Source organism: Peromyscus leucopus, chromosome 9 (genome assembly GCF_004664715.2).
Source record: "Peromyscus leucopus breed LL Stock chromosome 9, UCI_PerLeu_2.1, whole genome shotgun sequence".
In the NCBI taxonomy this organism is placed as follows: Eukaryota; Metazoa; Chordata; class Mammalia; order Rodentia; family Cricetidae; genus Peromyscus; species Peromyscus leucopus.
In genome coordinates, this window is record NC_051070.1 from 99,054,998 (window position 1) to 99,072,771 (window position 17,774).

Consider the following 17,774-nt stretch of genomic DNA (forward strand, 5'->3'; position numbering starts at 1 on the left):
TGGAGGGAAGAAATGGTAGAGGTCTGTGGAATACAGTCCAGGGATTGGGTGTTTCTCTTGTCATCCAAACTGTCTTTGTTTTTAAGTGGTTTACAACCGAGCAGTGGATGTGTTTTCATGGTTGGGGCATGGTAGAACAGACAGCCTTGGAAGGGGCAGGGAATTGCTGAGAGCAGATTGTTTCTTGAGGAACTGAACCTTGGCAATTGGAGGGACCTGCAAGCAAGCACCCACCTTCCTTTCTGTATGGGATGGACTGCACTTGAGCTGGTGACTGGCAGCCTGAATTGGGGGTAGTGATAGAACAGTTGGGTGATCATTATGGAGGAAATTGTCTGTGAAATAGGATGTTTGGGAGCCTGATAAGCAGGCCAGTAGCTTTCTGAAGCCAGCCTATCTTTTTTTTCTGTGGGAAGTGGTCTGGTCTTTAGCAATAATTGCTCACAGTTTTGTTGTTGTTGTTGTTGTTGTTGTTGTTGTTGTTGTTTTCATTTGGACCTTGCAGAGGGCTGGTATGTTTGGATTACAAGTTTGTTGGGATAGAATCTCCCAGAGTGAACATATCACATTGGAGAAATCTGTAATTGGTATCTTCCCTGACCTTAAGGCTTGGGAGGCCTGTAAATGATCATTGAATATCTCACTGAATTGGGGTGAACCTGTCAGCTAAAGTGTTGGGTCAGGAGGGATTTGCCTGCAACAGACTGGGGCATTGTGAACAAATGATGAGCAGGCCAAGGTCTTTGGACATCCCATATTTACCTTTCTTGAGTGCCCCATCAGACGGGTGCTGTATGATGGTCTTTCTGTTATCTGTGAATATGTGTTGCTATCATTGGTTAATAAAGAAGCTGCCATGGCCTATGGCAAGATGGAATAGAGGCAGGTAGGGAATTGAAGCAGAGAGAGAAGAAGGTGGAGTCACAGGAGATGCTGAGAGCTGCCAGGGGAGCAAGGTGTAATAGAACACAGGTAACACCATGAAGCCACGTGGCAAAACATAGATTAATAGAAATGGGTTGAATTCAGTTGTAAGAGCTAGTTAACGATAAGCCTTAGCCATAGGCCCAACAGTTTGTGCTTACTATAAGCCTTTGTGTGTTTACTGAGCAGATGTGGGACACAGGCAGACTTCTGGCTGCAGAGGGGGATTGAAATTGGGAGTGATTTGACATTGGTTGAGAGCCTATTGGAGTTTTTTTCAGGGAGAGGACAACAGGGGTAAGATATTGGATGGATGCTATAGCAGTGGGTTGTGTACTTGTGAACCAACCTGAATGAGTTGAGAATTTCCAGTGCCCGGAGTCTTATCTGTTCTTGCTATCTTGGGCATCTTCTCAGCAAGGGATATTGGATAGACTGGTAGTGGGATTGGCATTTGGCAACTGGTGTTGTGTGGGGGTTGGGAAGGAGTAGAAGTAGATTAGTACTTTGGGTGCCAATTCCAAGGAATGTTAGAGTTTTGTAGGGGGTATAGTCCACCTGTCCTTTTGGCTGGTTTGGCCTGTACTGAGCAAAGTCTTTTTGCCCATGTGGGTGTATAGACTCAGTACCTATGCTGTTGGTTGGGGAGGGTGCAAGTGGTTATTTGAAAATAGAACCAAGAGACTGAGAGGTCTGCAGGCAAATGACCTACCTGTTCTTCTTGCTCCTGTGGCCTGCAAATGGTGGTGGATGTTGGCCTGAGTGTGTGACATGGACAGGGCAATGTGGGAGAATAGTAGGTAGGGAAGGGGTAGCAGGAGATTGGTTTTTGGGAAGACAACCGAGTATGTGGCATAGTTCGTAGGCAGATGTCCTACCTGTTCTTATGCCTTGGTTGTCCCTCACCTTAGCAGGGCATGTTAAATGGAGTTGTGGACAAGAAGACTGCAGCTGTCATTTTGGGTGGGGAGGGAAGGGATGTGTCTTCGCTAAGGTTTTGTTTCTGTGAAGAGACACCATGACCATGAAAACCCTGATGACAGAAAACATTTAACTGAGGTTGGCTTACAATTTCAGAGGTGTGGTCTACTATCATCACAGCCAGAAGCATGCAGGCATGCAGACGGACATAGTACTGGAGGAGCTAAGAGTTCTACATATTGATCCACAGGCAGCAGAAGGAGACTGTGACACTGGGCCCAGCTTCAGTATATAAGACCTTAAAGCCTGACTCCACAGTGATAGACTTCCTCCAAAAAGGCCACAACTACTCCAGCAAGGCCCCACCTCCTAACAATGAAACTCTGGGCCAAGCATTGGAACATGGGAGTCTATGGGGGCCATTCCTCTCCAAAGCGCCACAGGGTGGCAGCAGACTGAATCTACAAAGAAGTGGTATAGTTCTGCCAGTGGGCAGCCTACCTCTTCTTTCTGGGGTGGCGTTCACCAGAGCAGGGGATGTCACCATGTTTTAAGAGGGACATTTCAGTAAAGGTGTTGGGTCAGGAGTTAAGAGGTGGCAGCTGATTGTGTGTTTTGTACCCAAACCGAGGAGTAGGAGAGTAGGCATCATATTGTTCTGGCTGTCATGGCATGCACCTAAACATTGGATGTCTGCCCAATTTGGGGTTCAAAGACAAAGAAACAGAGGTGGAAGTTGGGGAGGGAAAGGGTAGTAGCCTATTTGATCCTTGGTAACTGCACAGAAGGAATAGATGTCCACAGGTGGGCAGCCTACATATTTTGGGGCAGACATGAATTGAGCAGGGGAGGTCTGCCTGAGTATGGGTTAGGGTCAAGGCAGTGGGAGCGGTGGTTGGGGAGAGATGTGGTGGCAGCAGATACGGTGTTTAGGAACCTCACCTAGGGTGTGGGAGACTTCCTTGGATGTCCTCAGGTCCTACTTGTTCTCAGGTCCAGGGAGCTCTGAACCTGTGCAGGGAGTATGTGCCCTAGTTGGGGGTGGGGACAAAGTCAGAGGGAGTGATGGGTGGAGAGGGAAGACAAAATAGATGACTAGGTATTGGGGAATATGGCCCAGAGAGTGGGTCGTTCTCCAGGCATCCAACCTGCTCTTCTGTGTGAAGTGGCCTACACCTGAGCAGGACGTGTGTTTTCAGAGATGGGGCAGGGGCACAGCAGGAGGGTGAGGTGATAGAAGTGATAGTAGCATATCGAGTTTTTGGAAACTTAACCAAGGGAGTAGGAGGGCACTGCCAGTGAGTAGCCCATCTCTTTTTCGTTCTGGCATGGCCTGAACCTGGACAGGGGGTGTCCATCTGATCTGGGGGTGAAGACAAAGCAGCCAGGGCAAGAGACGGTGTGGGAAGGGGTGTTGGTGGTGGAGTGGGTCTGTGAGAACCAAACCTAGGGAATGGGAGAGTCATGTGGGCAGGTGGCTTTCCTTTCCTTCTGGCTGGTGTAGCCTGTAGTCTGTCAGTGTATGGCCCCCTGAGTTTGGGGCAGGGACAGGAGAAAAATAAAAAATTAAAATAACGAACATGATCCCTGGCTCCTATTTCAAGCGTCCTTGAGAATAGGCAGTCTGTGGACTGGCATTAACAGCACAAATTACCTGAACCATCATCACAATAAGGATAAGGGCTGGGGTGTACATAACAGAGGACCCCCTGGGGGCCCAGATAGCATCCAATATTTCGTCAAGATTGAATGTATTGTGGTACACAGACGAGGATCCCCTGGGGTCTGGCGCAAGGAATATAGCTCAGGCTGCAGCTGTGGGAAATGGTGGGGGTCGGAAAGGGGAAAAACTCGCCAATCTGGTTGGCAGGTGTGGTGTGTGGGTCCAGCAGCTGGGCAAAAGAAAAAGCATATTGGGCAGTCACAGGTCCTTGGTATAGGTTTCGGACAACACTCAGCCCTGGACACTGAGTGAGTGGAATTTTCTATCCGAGTCAACGGCACCAATGAAAGGACGATAATCAGCGCTGGTGGTGGTGCTGGTTACCGAATGCAAAGGTAAAGGTCATGACAGAAGCCAGTGTTAGTTTTCAGAGCTTTATTAGGAGGCAAAAGGGAGGAGGGGAAAGAGGAGAGCCAGGCCTGGAGAGAGAGAAAGATGGTGGGAGAGGGGAGAAGAGCAGAGAGAGAAGATGGGGTCTGCGTCCAGTTTTTTAAGGTGCGTACATAGTCGCTAGCACACACTGATGACTCAAGACACATGACCCCTGCTCATGTGCAGGAGTGAGGGCAGGATACTAACAATATATCCACACAATCAGAACATCTCTCTGCAAAAAAGAGTGAGGAGGCCAAGTGGGCCCATCTGGGTGCACTCCAGTATGCACATCTTAACAAACTCCACAGACAAGATTTAAGGAGAAAATCTGTAAAATGTATGAAAAGTTTGCAAGTAGTGTCTGGTTCTAACAAAGAGCCAATTCCTGATAAGCCTGAATGGAGAACACACTTAATGGTAAATCTGTTCCCTGTGATCTGAAAAATTGCACATTTAAGTCTTTAGGAAACAAAACATCTGCAGAGTCCAGAGAAGAAAGAGAAAAGAAGTAGACTGAGCATGCCAGCAGACTAGACCTGATAGTGAAAGAAGCAGGAGCAGAGAAGAAAGAGAGAGAGAGAGAGAGAGAGAGAGAGAGAGAGAGAGAGAGAGAGAGAGAGAGAGATATGGTGGAAGATGACTAGAAAGGGAGAGAGGAACATAGAGAGAGGGAGAGATATGGTGAGAAACAATGAGAAGCCCATGAGCTGAAGGGAGATTAGGGTATAGGAGGAAGTGACATGGGCTAGGCCTTAGCATGGAATTTGAAATGTGTAGCAGGTACTGATGATACTGAGGAACCCTGGAAGCTAGCATGAGATTTGGTATGCTAATAGGTACCACAGATAGTAATTTGCCCCTCCTGCAGGCCAAAGGGAAAATGACTTCTTTTAGGAGAGGAGAACCAGTTTCACAACTTCCTGAAGAATGCCAGCTTTTATATGACCTCCAGAAACCTTCCTATATAGTCCAGGTCGAACCCAATTCTGAATACCTGGACTACCTTTTGGAGTTTTGAGAACTGCAGTTTCCTTTGAACCTAACAGGCATCAGCAAATTTTACTGGATTTTGCAAGTCATAAACTAGCCTTGTTGAGGTTTACATACTCAAACTGCCCAAATATGTGTAAAAACACCACCAAAAGAGCCATATTGTCCTCAATACATTGATAAAGTTAAACTGTGGTCTTGCCTGAAATTTCTTTTCTTTGAATTTTATGACATTCCCTTCCCACAGCACCCATTATCTACCACAATCCCTCATTGAGTGCTAGGGCCTTATGAGCCCCTCCCTGCGCATGATGAATTGGTGAGGGTCCAGCTTTATGGAGGTCTTGTGTAAGTAATCATAGCTGTAGTGAGTTTGTGAAGGTAGACATTGGTTGTGTACAGCATTCACCTACAACTTCTGTCTCCACCTTGCACAGTATTCCCTGAGCCTTGAGGGGTGTGATACAAATGTCCTGTTGAAATCTGAGCACTTGACAGATATTCATTCTCTGCATTTTGGCCAGTTGTGAGTCTGCATTCACCTCAGCCCACTGCATAATGAAGCATCTCTTATGAGGGATGATAGATGCCCTAAGGTATAAACATATTTATAAGGCAGCTTAACACCATGCCATTTTAATGTAAAAAACAGGAGAGGTTCTCCTCAAGGAACTATTGTATGGATTAAACACATCAGTGATTAACTCCCAGTCATGAATAAAGCATCAGTGTTGCATTAAGGAGAGGAATAAAAGTTCTTCCCTTGGAGTCATTTAACCCAGAGTGAGTCCAGATTTGAATTCTCTGCTATATGCTGCCTGGATCTTCTGTCCCATTTGTTGAATGAGTCTGAAGCTGTGCCTGTCTGAAGAAGTCTGTCTTGTCAATCTGTCCCCATGTCTGTGTCTGTCTGTGTGTGAATATGTGTGTCTGTCCCTTTTTAATCGCTCCCTCTTTTATTGAACTGCACAAAAAGCATCACATGGGGAAATACTGGAGAGTTTACAGAAATCATTCACAGAGTCTCACAAGGGAGTAAGTGAAAGAATTCAACTGACCCCAGATGACCCAGACAACAAACAGTATTACAAACATCATTGTTTATCCACTAATATCCAGATGCTGCTGCATTCAACATTTTTGGTGGATATTCAGTTCAGAAGATAGTTTTCAGCCTCTGCTGCTTTCTGCAAATCATACACATGCATTGTTCTGGATTAGGAACATGGAAGAGGACATAATTTAAGATTATAGATACATCTTAACTTAGGTTGTAAACTCCGATTATGTGGGAAACCCAAGGCAAATCAAAAGGTTGATTGTTACATTGTTCTCTTAACAGCAGGTTGAGCAATTAACAGTAGGCTATCAGTCTTACATCTTAGGTGACTTCAAGGTGTGTTATGAACTCTGGTTGTGAGGTCCAGCAAAAGCTCCAGACTCTTTGAATCAAAGAGATTTTCATATTACATCACCACAGCCTATGACATCCTCAACCACAGGCTCTTAACCAGATTTACAGAACCAGGCATGAGTTCCATACTGTGTAGAAGGCTAAAATCCAATCACCAAGCCGTAGATTGCTCCTATAACATCCATGCCACAGTAGAGCTGAGAATCATATCTTGCCAGGCAGATTGTAACTTGCAGGGACCACAGATGGGTAGAACCATTGCTGACATTCCTCGTCTAGTAGCTTGCATAGCATCTTCTGGCACTGTGAAAGCAGGCCAGTTCAGTTACAGCATGACTTCAAAATGTTCCATATCATAAGTGTATGGTGTGTTCAGAATAGTCTTGCTTACAGTCTAGTACTTATGTATACAACCAAGGACACTGGCTTCTCTTGCTCTCCCATTTCCCCACCATATATTTGCTCATCACAATGGTACCCATCCATCAGGGCCTGCAAGGTTGTGGTTGTCTTCTCCCCACCCAGGCCAAGTGGCACCAGGTAGGCCTGGGGGTGTCCTCCACTCCACTGAGCAATTTAACCAATCCTCAAATTGTTTTTAAATGATTTAAAACATAGTATATTTCCATAGGGTGTTTTCCTACATGCTCAATTTAGGTTGCCCAGCCCCTGCCCACCCCCCCACACACACACACAACACAAGCTCTGCACTATTCCCATCCCTTACCACTTTCCCCATGCCCTTTCCCAGCACATTTATTTTGCCACCCCACTTCCTTTAAGATCTCTTTCCCCTTTCACTTTAATTGTCCCTCTGCTGCTCCGGCTTTTACGGGTACTCCAAATTAAGCACTATAGTCTCAGAATTCAAAGCTAGGACTCACATAAAACTGAAGAGGCACATAAATGTTCATGTCATACACAGTACCAGTCTTTCTTCTGATTCCCAGGTGTTAGCCCATCTGTCCTCCAGGTGGAGCTACCCATGGTTCCCAGAAAGGGTCTGATGCCTCAGCATCTCTGCTGCCTGGTGGAGGTTTGAAACAGTTTCTTTTTGTTTTGTTTTGGCACCATTATTTCTTCTGTTTTTTAAGACAGGGTCTCATTGTAGGCCAGATTGGCCACAAACTCCCCATGCAGCCAAGGAAGACATTGATTCACACAACACAAACTCACACTCATATCATTTTTTAAGACAGGGTCTCATTGTAGGCCAGATTGGCCACAAACTCCCCATGCAGCCAAGGAAGACATTGATTTACACAACACAAATTCACACTCATATCATGCATGAAAAAGAACTCCTGTTACTGTTTTTGTAGAAATTCTTGATTGTCTACATTGTTTCTCTTTATAGAACCAGGACAATTCTGCACAGACAACATGGTTCTAGATATTTCTTTGGTATTTTATTTATGTATTTATGTATTTATTTATTTATTTATTTATTTATTTATTTATTTATTTATTTATTTATTTTGCTAAGGCATACATTTCCTTTCCTTTCAAGCATAGTGTATAATCTGTAGTGTGGCAATATTAACTGTTTTAGCCAGTGACATATCGCTGGACATTTTGATCATTTATCTTATAAAAATTCCCCTCTTCCTGACATTTTCCTGACACCTGAAATTTTTTGTACATAACAATGATGTTCACAAAACAAATTTCTAGAAGGACATTTTTAGAGCAAGCTTGTATTTTACCTCAGTAGATCTGTATGCAAATCTCTATCCTTTTGATAGCAGACATATCACAACCACTGTGATATGTGACAAGGGAGGGGAGTTGGGTCAAGTACGATGATTAGAGTGCTAGAGACAACTAAACTATTGATCAAGAACTTCTGACATTGGGGCTGAAGAGATGGCTCAGCTGATTAAGAGCACTGGCTGCTCTTCCAGCAATCCTGAATTCAATTCCTAGGAACGACATAGTGTCTCACAACCATCCATAGTGGGATCTGATGCTCTCTTCTGGCATAAAGTTGTACAAGCAGGTAGAGCACTCACACATAAAATAAATAAATCTTTTTTTTTTTTAAAGACTGAAATAACAAATTCAAAAATAGTAACTGGCTCACTACCAAGGCAAGTACACCACTCTACAAAAAGAGCAGGGTAAGGGAACAGTGCTGTCTCTGAGCTTCTGTCAATTCCTTTAAAATCAGCTTCATCTAAAATCTTACTATTTGCAATAAATTTTCAGTATGACATTCCATAAATACACAACTTGAGTGGTACGTCTATACATTAAGCTCTTTAAGCATTAAGTTTTGTACCACCACCAGAAATGCAGACATTATTCTTCTCAGTTTGTAGATGATAAAATGGTAACTCAGAAAAAAAAAGTGATTTTTCTCCTGATAACAAAGATAATAAAACCTAGAGATAAGATGCCCATACAGATGTGGATCCTGTTAAACACCATGTACTTTTGTTTTGCTGTTGTTGATTTGAAACATGGTCTTACTGTGTAGTCCGGGGTGGCCTAAAACTCACATGCAATTTCTAACTGCTGTGCTTAAAATTTAATTAGTATTACTATTTTGTAATAATCCTACTCTTGTTTAACCTGGAAGGAAACTGGAAAAAAAAAAAACTGGAGATACTGATTATAAGGAAGCTTATTTACATTCTTGAGAAAAACTACCAATAGCTGTTATGGGTCTGGGGTCACTCAGAGATTCACCATGATCATGAATAAATTTTTTTATTTACTTTGTTTTATGTGCATTCGTTTTTCTTTCTTTTTTTTTTCTTTTTTTTTTTTTTTTTTTTTTTGCTTGCATGTGTGTCTGTATGAGGGTGTTGGATCCCCTGCAACTGGAATTATACACAGCTATGAGCTACCATGTGAGTGCTGGGAATTGAATCTGGTTCCTTTAGAAGAGTAGCCAGTACTCTTACCACTGAGCCATCTCTCCAGCCCCGGTCATGAATAAATTTTAATAAGAAGAGGCTTTATTAAATATTGGCACCAGATACTCATGGCACTGGGACTGCAACTAAGAGCACTCCCAAGATGCAGCATCTAGTCATATCAATCAAGGCTCATAAAGTCAAAACCCATGAGATTACATGTATTCTGTCTACAGGTAGGCATGGTCTGATTTTTTCATGTATGTCTTTCAGTTGTCTGAATCATTGAACAGAATAAGGAAGTTTGACTACAAAAGCAGAAATAGCAGTTAGTTTTATGACCTACTATCTTGCTAGAACATCAAAATTACAAGATCAATTAAAGAGTAGTCTTCAGTGTCTGAGGGGAAAGGGGGAAGTGGGCTACTAGCCAGTATAAGCTTATATATGTTAGAAGCTTTTTTTTTTTTTTTTTTTTTTGCTTTTTGGTCTCTCAAGATCTAAACATTAATTGTAATGTTAACTAACATCACAAAAACTACAAAATTCCATTTATTTGATTTGAGTAAAGTAAATATTGACACTAGGCCATACATTAAATGACATTAGTTTGGCAAGTGAGTCACATTTTAACAATGACCATATTAAAAAGGAGGAAAGGGACAACAGTAAGTTAAATAAAACTTGGAGGAAATTGCCCTGCATTCTTTTAAACCCTGATGAACAGCAAACATGGGTTAATACCAAATCACTTCATGCAAAGACAAAATACAGCCAAAGGGTAGAGCCAGCACTAAGAATTTGATGATGTGCAACTCCACATGCTTAGGGAGACTAGTGTTTTATTTTATTAAACCATGCATATCATGTGTTTTACTGAAAACAGTTTGATCTCTACTCCAGAAGTTCTTCTGTACATTTTAGCTTTTCCAATTATTTATCTTTTCAATTATTATACTATATTATTATTTAAACAAAAATAATTGCTTATTTGTAATATTATAAAGTAAGCAATTGTTTTTTTTTTAAAAAAAGGTAACTTTGAAGTTACACATTTCAGAACACTATTTGCAATAACTAGTATAAGATGTGCCAGGTACCACTGGAATATTAGCATTCTATGATGTAGTGACTTCCTGCAACAAAAAAAAATGATAAAATGACCTTTATAACAGCATTTTCTACAAGTAATTTGTAGGTAATTCCTCCATAAATCTAGTGATTCTCCTGACAACAATCCCAAATAGCTTAAAATTCAACCTTCTTTATTTTATTTAATTTTTTTTCATTTTACATACCAACCCCAGTTCCCCCTCTCTCCATTTCTCCTGTCCCCCTTCCCCCATCCCACTCTCCATCCACTCCTCAGAGGGGGTAAGGCCTCCCTTGGGGAGTCAACATAGGCTGGCACACCAAATTGAGACAGTGCCTAGCCCCTCCCCCCTGCATCAAGGCTGAGCAAGGTATCCCACCATAGGGAATGGGCTCTAAATGTACCCAGGATAGGTCCTGATCCCACTGCCAGGAGCCCCACAAACACTCTCCCCTCTTTTCATACCTGTTTAACCCCTTGGTGAACTGAGTATGATGTACTTAAAAGACCTTGGGAAACTATTTTCTTTGCATTGTAAAGGGAAGTGTAGAAAGAAAGGAACACAAGGGAGAGCCACACTAGCCGGATGTTGTGTGGGAGCAGCCTCAGGTTGTCTTTACACTGTTGGAGCTCATCTGTGATCAATTGTGTTTCCTGCTCAGTCATTTAAAACTTCAGCTCCAGTTCTGAGACAATAGTCTGTGACTTTTCATACTAAAGGCAAAGAAAAAAGAATGTGCAGAGTGGACTTAAAGTGGGTATAAAGTTGTGCTTCCAGTGAGGTCCTGTTTAAAAACTTTTAACACCAAAGTCAAGCCTTTCTGTATCAAGAAGGATAAAAGTCCCGGGCACTCATAATAACATTTTTTTAAAATTTTGACTTAATCCTATAATAACTTTCTTGCCCTGATGATAAGATCAAAGAATAGAATATACCAATTTGTCATCTGTTTGTAATATAAACAGTTACTTCTTCCATTAAGTGAGAAGAAAGGAAATTGTAAGTTTGTCATTTGAGCAAAAGAAAAACAGTTGAGACAAGTCCTGTACCCTAATTAAATGGCAATGCTAGGTCTAAGTGTATTTCCTGGTAATTACAAGTAAACCATGTTAGCCCAGTTATTTACTCTTGAAATTAAAAAAAAAATAAAATAAAAAATAAAATAAAATAAAATAAAAAACATTAACTTCCAACAAGTCTTTCATTACTCAGCAATAGTGAATATCACCAGTTTTCTAGGCAAATAAAGCAGAGGAATGTATCTGATGTGCTTACCATCAAAACTGGGGGTTTTGACAATTTATCAGCACCAATTTAAAGGACTTTATAAAATCTGTTTCTAATAGAAAAGTTTCCATAAAGAACAAGTCATTTTCTACTCTTGAAAACTGTTTTGTTCCCTTTTGTTCCCCTTCAGACGAGGTCTCAGTAGCTCAGGCTGCCCACTTGCTTGCTGATCATCTTGACTCAGCCTCCTGAGTTCAGGACTGGCCCACCACAGCCTCCTTAAAGTGCTGGATTTGGGGACATGTGGGCTTGTTTAGAGAGCCCCAGTCCTCAGGTGGCTCCAGCCTGACCAGTCAGTAGTGTACCACACCTTTTGCTAACAGCACAGTGGCTGGAATGATTCTCCTTCTGAGGTATCTGTGAGATTTTCATCACTACATATGCGATTTCACTACATATATCCTGTGACTTCCCCAACACACACACACACACACACACACACACACACACACACACACAAACAGCCCTGTACATCTTCCCCAGGTGCTTGTTCAATTTAGGAGAATGATCTTTCCTCCTCTGCCTTCATCTGGACCTAATTTGTCAGTAGCCTTTTTTCCCCTCATCTTGCTGAATAGGGAGATTTTTAAGGAAGGGAAGAGCTATTCCTGGGCAGTGATTGGAAAGCGAATTTTTAAATCCCCTACAGATAATGTGGTGAGAGGTTTCTCACTGTTAAGATATCAGACTGCTGAGAATCACTCGGAAAGGTTCAGAACTCAGTTTTATTGCACCTGTGGGTGCAACTGAGCTAAAGCTCCAATAGGCTGGGCCTCAGTTCAGAGTGTTTCACAACATTTATGGGCCATTCATCATCATTTTTCACCTTTCCTGTCATTGATGGGTTTGAATTTTAGCATATCTGACTGAGTACCATGAACAGGAGTTTCTCTTCAGCAAGCATGTTTATAGAAGTGGGAAGAATATGGTTAGCTATTTTGCAAGTGTACATTTCTCAAGATAAGAAGAGAGGGGTTTTTATCTGATCAGGAAGTCAGCAGGAGTTCAGAAAGAGAGCACAGCGTGTTAGTTTTGGCTATAAATGCAGTGGGAAATTTCAACCTATTTCATTGTTATCATAAAGGGGAGAAGCAGGTCTCTTGCTTTGAACAGGTGGTGATGCTGCAGGGCTTTCCTTGTATCCCCAGAAAGGCTTCTGAAAAGGACAGCTTGGCTTCTTTCTGATGAACAGGGGGAGAGCTAGATAGTAGGGAGGTGAGGGGCAGTTCCCGGCGACCTTACTGTCCCCTACGACCTTTTGTATCCTACACAACCCTTGACACCCTTTGTGATATGACCAGTTGGGGACAGTTCCTCCTCTTGCACCATTTGCTCAGTGCCTATAGGTTTCATTCACAAACGTGTTGGCAAAGACGGAGGTGGCTCCTTGGGAAAGAGAACGGAGAATATAGAAACAGGAAGAAGGAAGCTGACCTCAGTGTAAAACAGCAAGGGATAAACGGTCCTGGGAAAGGTACAGTTGATTCCTGGGCAGGTCACAGGGAGCTTCGTGGAGGATGTGGGTTTGAGCTGTGCCTTTCATGATTGGAGCTGGAGAGCTGGGATCCTCTGTGAAGCAACCTGACTTCCGTGTGTGCTTGGTTTCTGAAGTAAAAGATTCTAGAACATCAGTTTGTGTGGCCCAAGTGTTAGGAACTGTCAAGGCTACAAATGCTGCTCTGGGAGTTCTCTGTTTTCACTCTGGGTGAGGAAGGAAAACAACAGGAGCCAGGCAGGAATGAAGGATGTGTAAGCTAAGGCATCACTGCACTTCTCTCCCAATGGATGTCCTTGAGTACTGTGGCTGTCTGACATAACAGAGAGAGAAAAGCCCCTGTGGACAAGGCCCAAGCTCATTAGACTTTATCACAGGAGCAGTAGGGAGTCTGGAGAGACCAAAGTGCCACTTCTTTGCAGTGTCCCTTGAGGCTTTTGAGTAGGAGCTGTGGGTGGTAAGCAGCTCTCTAATACAGCTCTCTAATGCAACTGAAGGGCTCTGAGAAGCAATGGTCCTGGGGGAAGATCTTGAGGAGGGAATCAGAGAACTAGGTGATTATGAAGGATGAAAGGGGATAATGGGGGAAGAAGTTTAATAAGGGAAGGTAGTGGGAAGGCAAGGCACTACAAAGCCATATACAAACCAAGTAGCTTATAAACTTCTTAAACACATACATTCCTATAAAATATGTTTAATGGACTTACCAACATGGAGATAATGCTTCTCCTAGAAGCCACAATTTACCAAATAAAAAGCCCAGCAGTAGGTGTGGAATTCTTCCCTTAAGCTGTTGGTCCAGGCTATCCCAGAGACCTCTCAAAACAATACAGATTATTGCCATTGTTGAATACCCACCAGAAATTTATGGTAAGAACCTACTGCTATATTTTGGTGACAGAATTTGAAGTAATGAAGCTGGCAGTGTAACAGAGCTGACTAAAAATTACAGAGAAGGGGACATGCCTCATCAGAAGCAATAGTCTCTTTCAGCTGACCACTGATTGGCAAAGTAAACAAAACCCTGGCAGCCCTTCCTTCTTCTCTGTTATTATTCATTTGGAAGATTAACCTTTACCTGCTCTTCCAACACCCAGGAGAAATCCTCCCTTTACCCACTAGTATGTTAATAGAAACATGGGATGTTATGAGACCTGAAGAATTCCAGAGAAGAGAAAAAATCAGAGCATGGGAGAACTGCTTTCTTAATACTTTGACCCATAAAACTCCTGAACCCACTTTCTCCTTCAAATACGGAGAATACTTTTCTATGAGGCATAATTTCTACCCAAGCCAGAATTGAATTGAAATGTCTCTTCCACCAACCTCTGTCTCTTGGTTTAGTTTTAGTAGAGGCATCTGGTAGCAGAATCCCCAGAAACAGGTCATAGTATTAACTTGGAAGCTTCCTGCTAACTAGATTACACAGTACTGAAAGGTGCTATGCAGGCTGCTTAGGGAAAATAATCAACTTTCTTAGCTAGTTGTGAACCCTTGGAGTTGTAGTAACAACCAGCCTGGCAAGATACGTCCAAGGGTGCCAAAGTGGCATGAATATTATGAGGCTAACCACAACACATAGCCTGTTCCACCAGAGGAAATTCAAGCCTGATACTATAAATCTGGCCAAGGGCCCATGGCTGGAATGCTCATAGCATAAGCACAGTAGGTGAACCTTCTACTAGAATTCTGCTATCAAGTCCTTTCTTAAAAAATGTGTGAGTGAGTGAGTGAGTGAGAGTGTGTGTGTGTGTGTGTGTGTGTGTGTGTGTGTGTGTGTGCGCGCGCACGCGCGCCCCTAGGAGTTGGAGTTACAGGGGATTGTGAACCATGCGACTTGGGTGCTTGGAAGCCAACTCAGGACCTCTGAGGATCAACAAAAGTTCTTAGCCACTAAGCAGTCTCTCTGGCCCCTAACTGTAACTTTTAGACAAAGGGTGTGGGGTGCTGAGCTTGGAAGATGAGCTTTGAAACAGATCTCTCGGGTGATTACCATGATTATTATGAAATGAAGATATGAAAAGTCGTATCTATAGTTACTTTTTATTCATTTTTGTAATGTTAAGAACCAAACCCAAAACCCTGTGATGCTAGGCAAGCACTCTACCCCCGAGGACATCCTCAGCCCTTACTGTTTTGAGACAGTCTTGCTATGTAGCCCAGGCTGACCTCTGCCTTATGATCTTCCTGCCTAAGGCTTCTGAATGCTGGCACCATAGGCATGTGCCACTGTGCCTGACCTATGGTTAAGTTTTAAGCATTAATGCTATTGGGCATAACTCATATGCCAAAAATTTGACCATAAGAAATGTATTGTTTGAAGAGAATTGATCAATATGAAACCAGCTGTACATGAGACCTGAAGAAGCTTCTGTAATCATCACCATATCCATCTGGATTATCCCTTTACAATAATGTCCCCCAGCACCAAGGTCCAGACCTACTGCTCTGTTTTGTTAGTACAGAAGGCTTCTCTGTTTTCAAAGATTCACATCATTATGCAGAATATCCTCTTGCTTTTTATTATTTTTAGTTAATTACAAAATAATGGGATTCATTGTTTTGTGCCTTTTACTCAGCCTGTCTCTGAGATTATTCGTGTTGCACCTCTCAGGAGTTTATCCTCTGCCATTGCCAAGCAACATTCCATTGCTTCTATATATAACAGTTTACCCATTCATGCATTGTGGCTTGAGTTGTTTCCAGGATGGGCAATTAATACAGCTAAAAACATTCTATAATCCATCTCAAGTTAATGCTCATGCAGAGTAAATAAAGATTGAAATGTTTTTTTTGGTTTTTTTTTTTTTGTTTTTTTTTTTTTGCAGCCATCTCTTATATGGTGTTCTAGTACCAATCGCGAAAGTATCTTGCCACCTTTGAATAAGAATGAGTGAATGGTACATATCTGGGGTCTGTTTGGGGACTATGTTTTCCACCAACTACATGACTATCCCTGGCAAACTCCCCACTCTAATTACTCTAGCTTTATAGCAAATCTCAGGATTAGGTTATGTAAATCAGAGCATGGGAGCTCAGGCATGCATGTGGAAGGCTGGGACAAGAGGTTTGCAAGTTTGAAACCAGTTTTGGCTACACAGCGAATTCCAGGATAGCCTCAACTATACAGCAAGACCTTGTTTCAAAAAAAGAAAGAAAGAAAAAAAGAAAGAGGAAGGCAGGAAGAAAGAAAGAAGGAAGGAAGGAAAGAAGAAAGAAAGAAAGAAAGAAAGAAAGAAAGAAAGAAAGAAAGAAAGAAAGAAAGAAAGAAAGAAAGAGGAAGGAAGGAAGGAAGAAAGAAAGAAAGAAAGAAAGAAAGAAAGAAAGAAAGAAAGAAAGAAAGAAAGAAAGAAAGAAAAAGGAAGGAAGAAAGAAAGAAAGAAAGAAAGAAAAAGGAAGGAAGGAAGAAAGGAAGGAAGAAAGAAAGAAAGAAAGAAAGAAAGAAAAAGGAAGGAAGAAAGAAAGAAAGAAAGAAAGAAAGAAAGAAAAAGGAAGGAAGGAAGAAAAAGGAAGGAAAGAAGGAAGGAAGGAAGGAAGAAAGAAAGGAAGGAAGGAAAAGGAAGGAAGAAGGGAAGGGAAAAGAAAAGAAAGAGAAAAGACAAACCAACACACACATATACAAACAAACATATCTTCTAGAGTATGTTCTAGATTGTCTATACTTTAATATGAATTGTAATATCAGGTTAGTTTCTACATAAAGTCTGTTATGGTACTGATAGCTATTACACTGAATCTGTAGATCAATCAGGGAAAACTGACTTAGCAGTATCGAGTCCTTTAGTCCATAAATAAACCTATTTAACATTTAAAATTTGCATGAGGTTTTGTAGGATTCCAGTGTGCAGATCTTGAATACATCTTAAATTATTTAGGAATAGTACCTGTTTGGCTCCTGTTGTGCCATTGAATCAAATGCTTGTTATTATAAATGTGTAACGTGGAAATGTAATTGCTCTTTGTATGTTGACCTTGCATCCTGTAACCTCAGGAAACTGTTAGCTGAAGCTGCCCTGTGCGTGTCCTTCAGGAGTTCCTATACTCGCACACCAAATGACAAGTAAAGACAGCTTCATCTCTTCCTAATTTGATGCATTTTTCTATTTTCATGTCTTATTATAGTTTCCAGGACCTTTGGTAGAATGGTGAGTAAAGCTGATGATCAGTCCAAGGGAAGGATGCATTTTTCTTCAATATGTGATGTTGACTCTATATTTTCCATAATTTCTCACAACTACAGTACAATGACCTAATTCAGGAAATAAACGTGGGTCCAGCACTCTTCAGGAATCCAAAGCCCTTGAATTAAACTTGCAGAATTTCCCCTCTAATGTTATTTTTCTGGTCTAGGTCTAGTCTGTAATCCCACATCCTATTTAGTCATTATGTTTCCTTAGCATACTTTCACTTGGCACAGTTCATGACTTTGACCCAGGTAATACATTATTTTGCATTGTTCCTCAACATGGGCTTATCTGGAATTTTGTCATGATTAGTCTGAGGTTGTACAATTCTAGCAAAAAGTACCACACACAAAAAAAAAAAAATGTCACTTTGTGCCCCCTCTTAGTGCATCCTGTCAAGGGTTAGACATCAATAAGTCAACACTGGTGTCAACTTCTATTTTTCAAGGCTTAAATTTTGATTTTCTGACATGGAAATATTGTGCCTCCTACAAACTGCATCTACT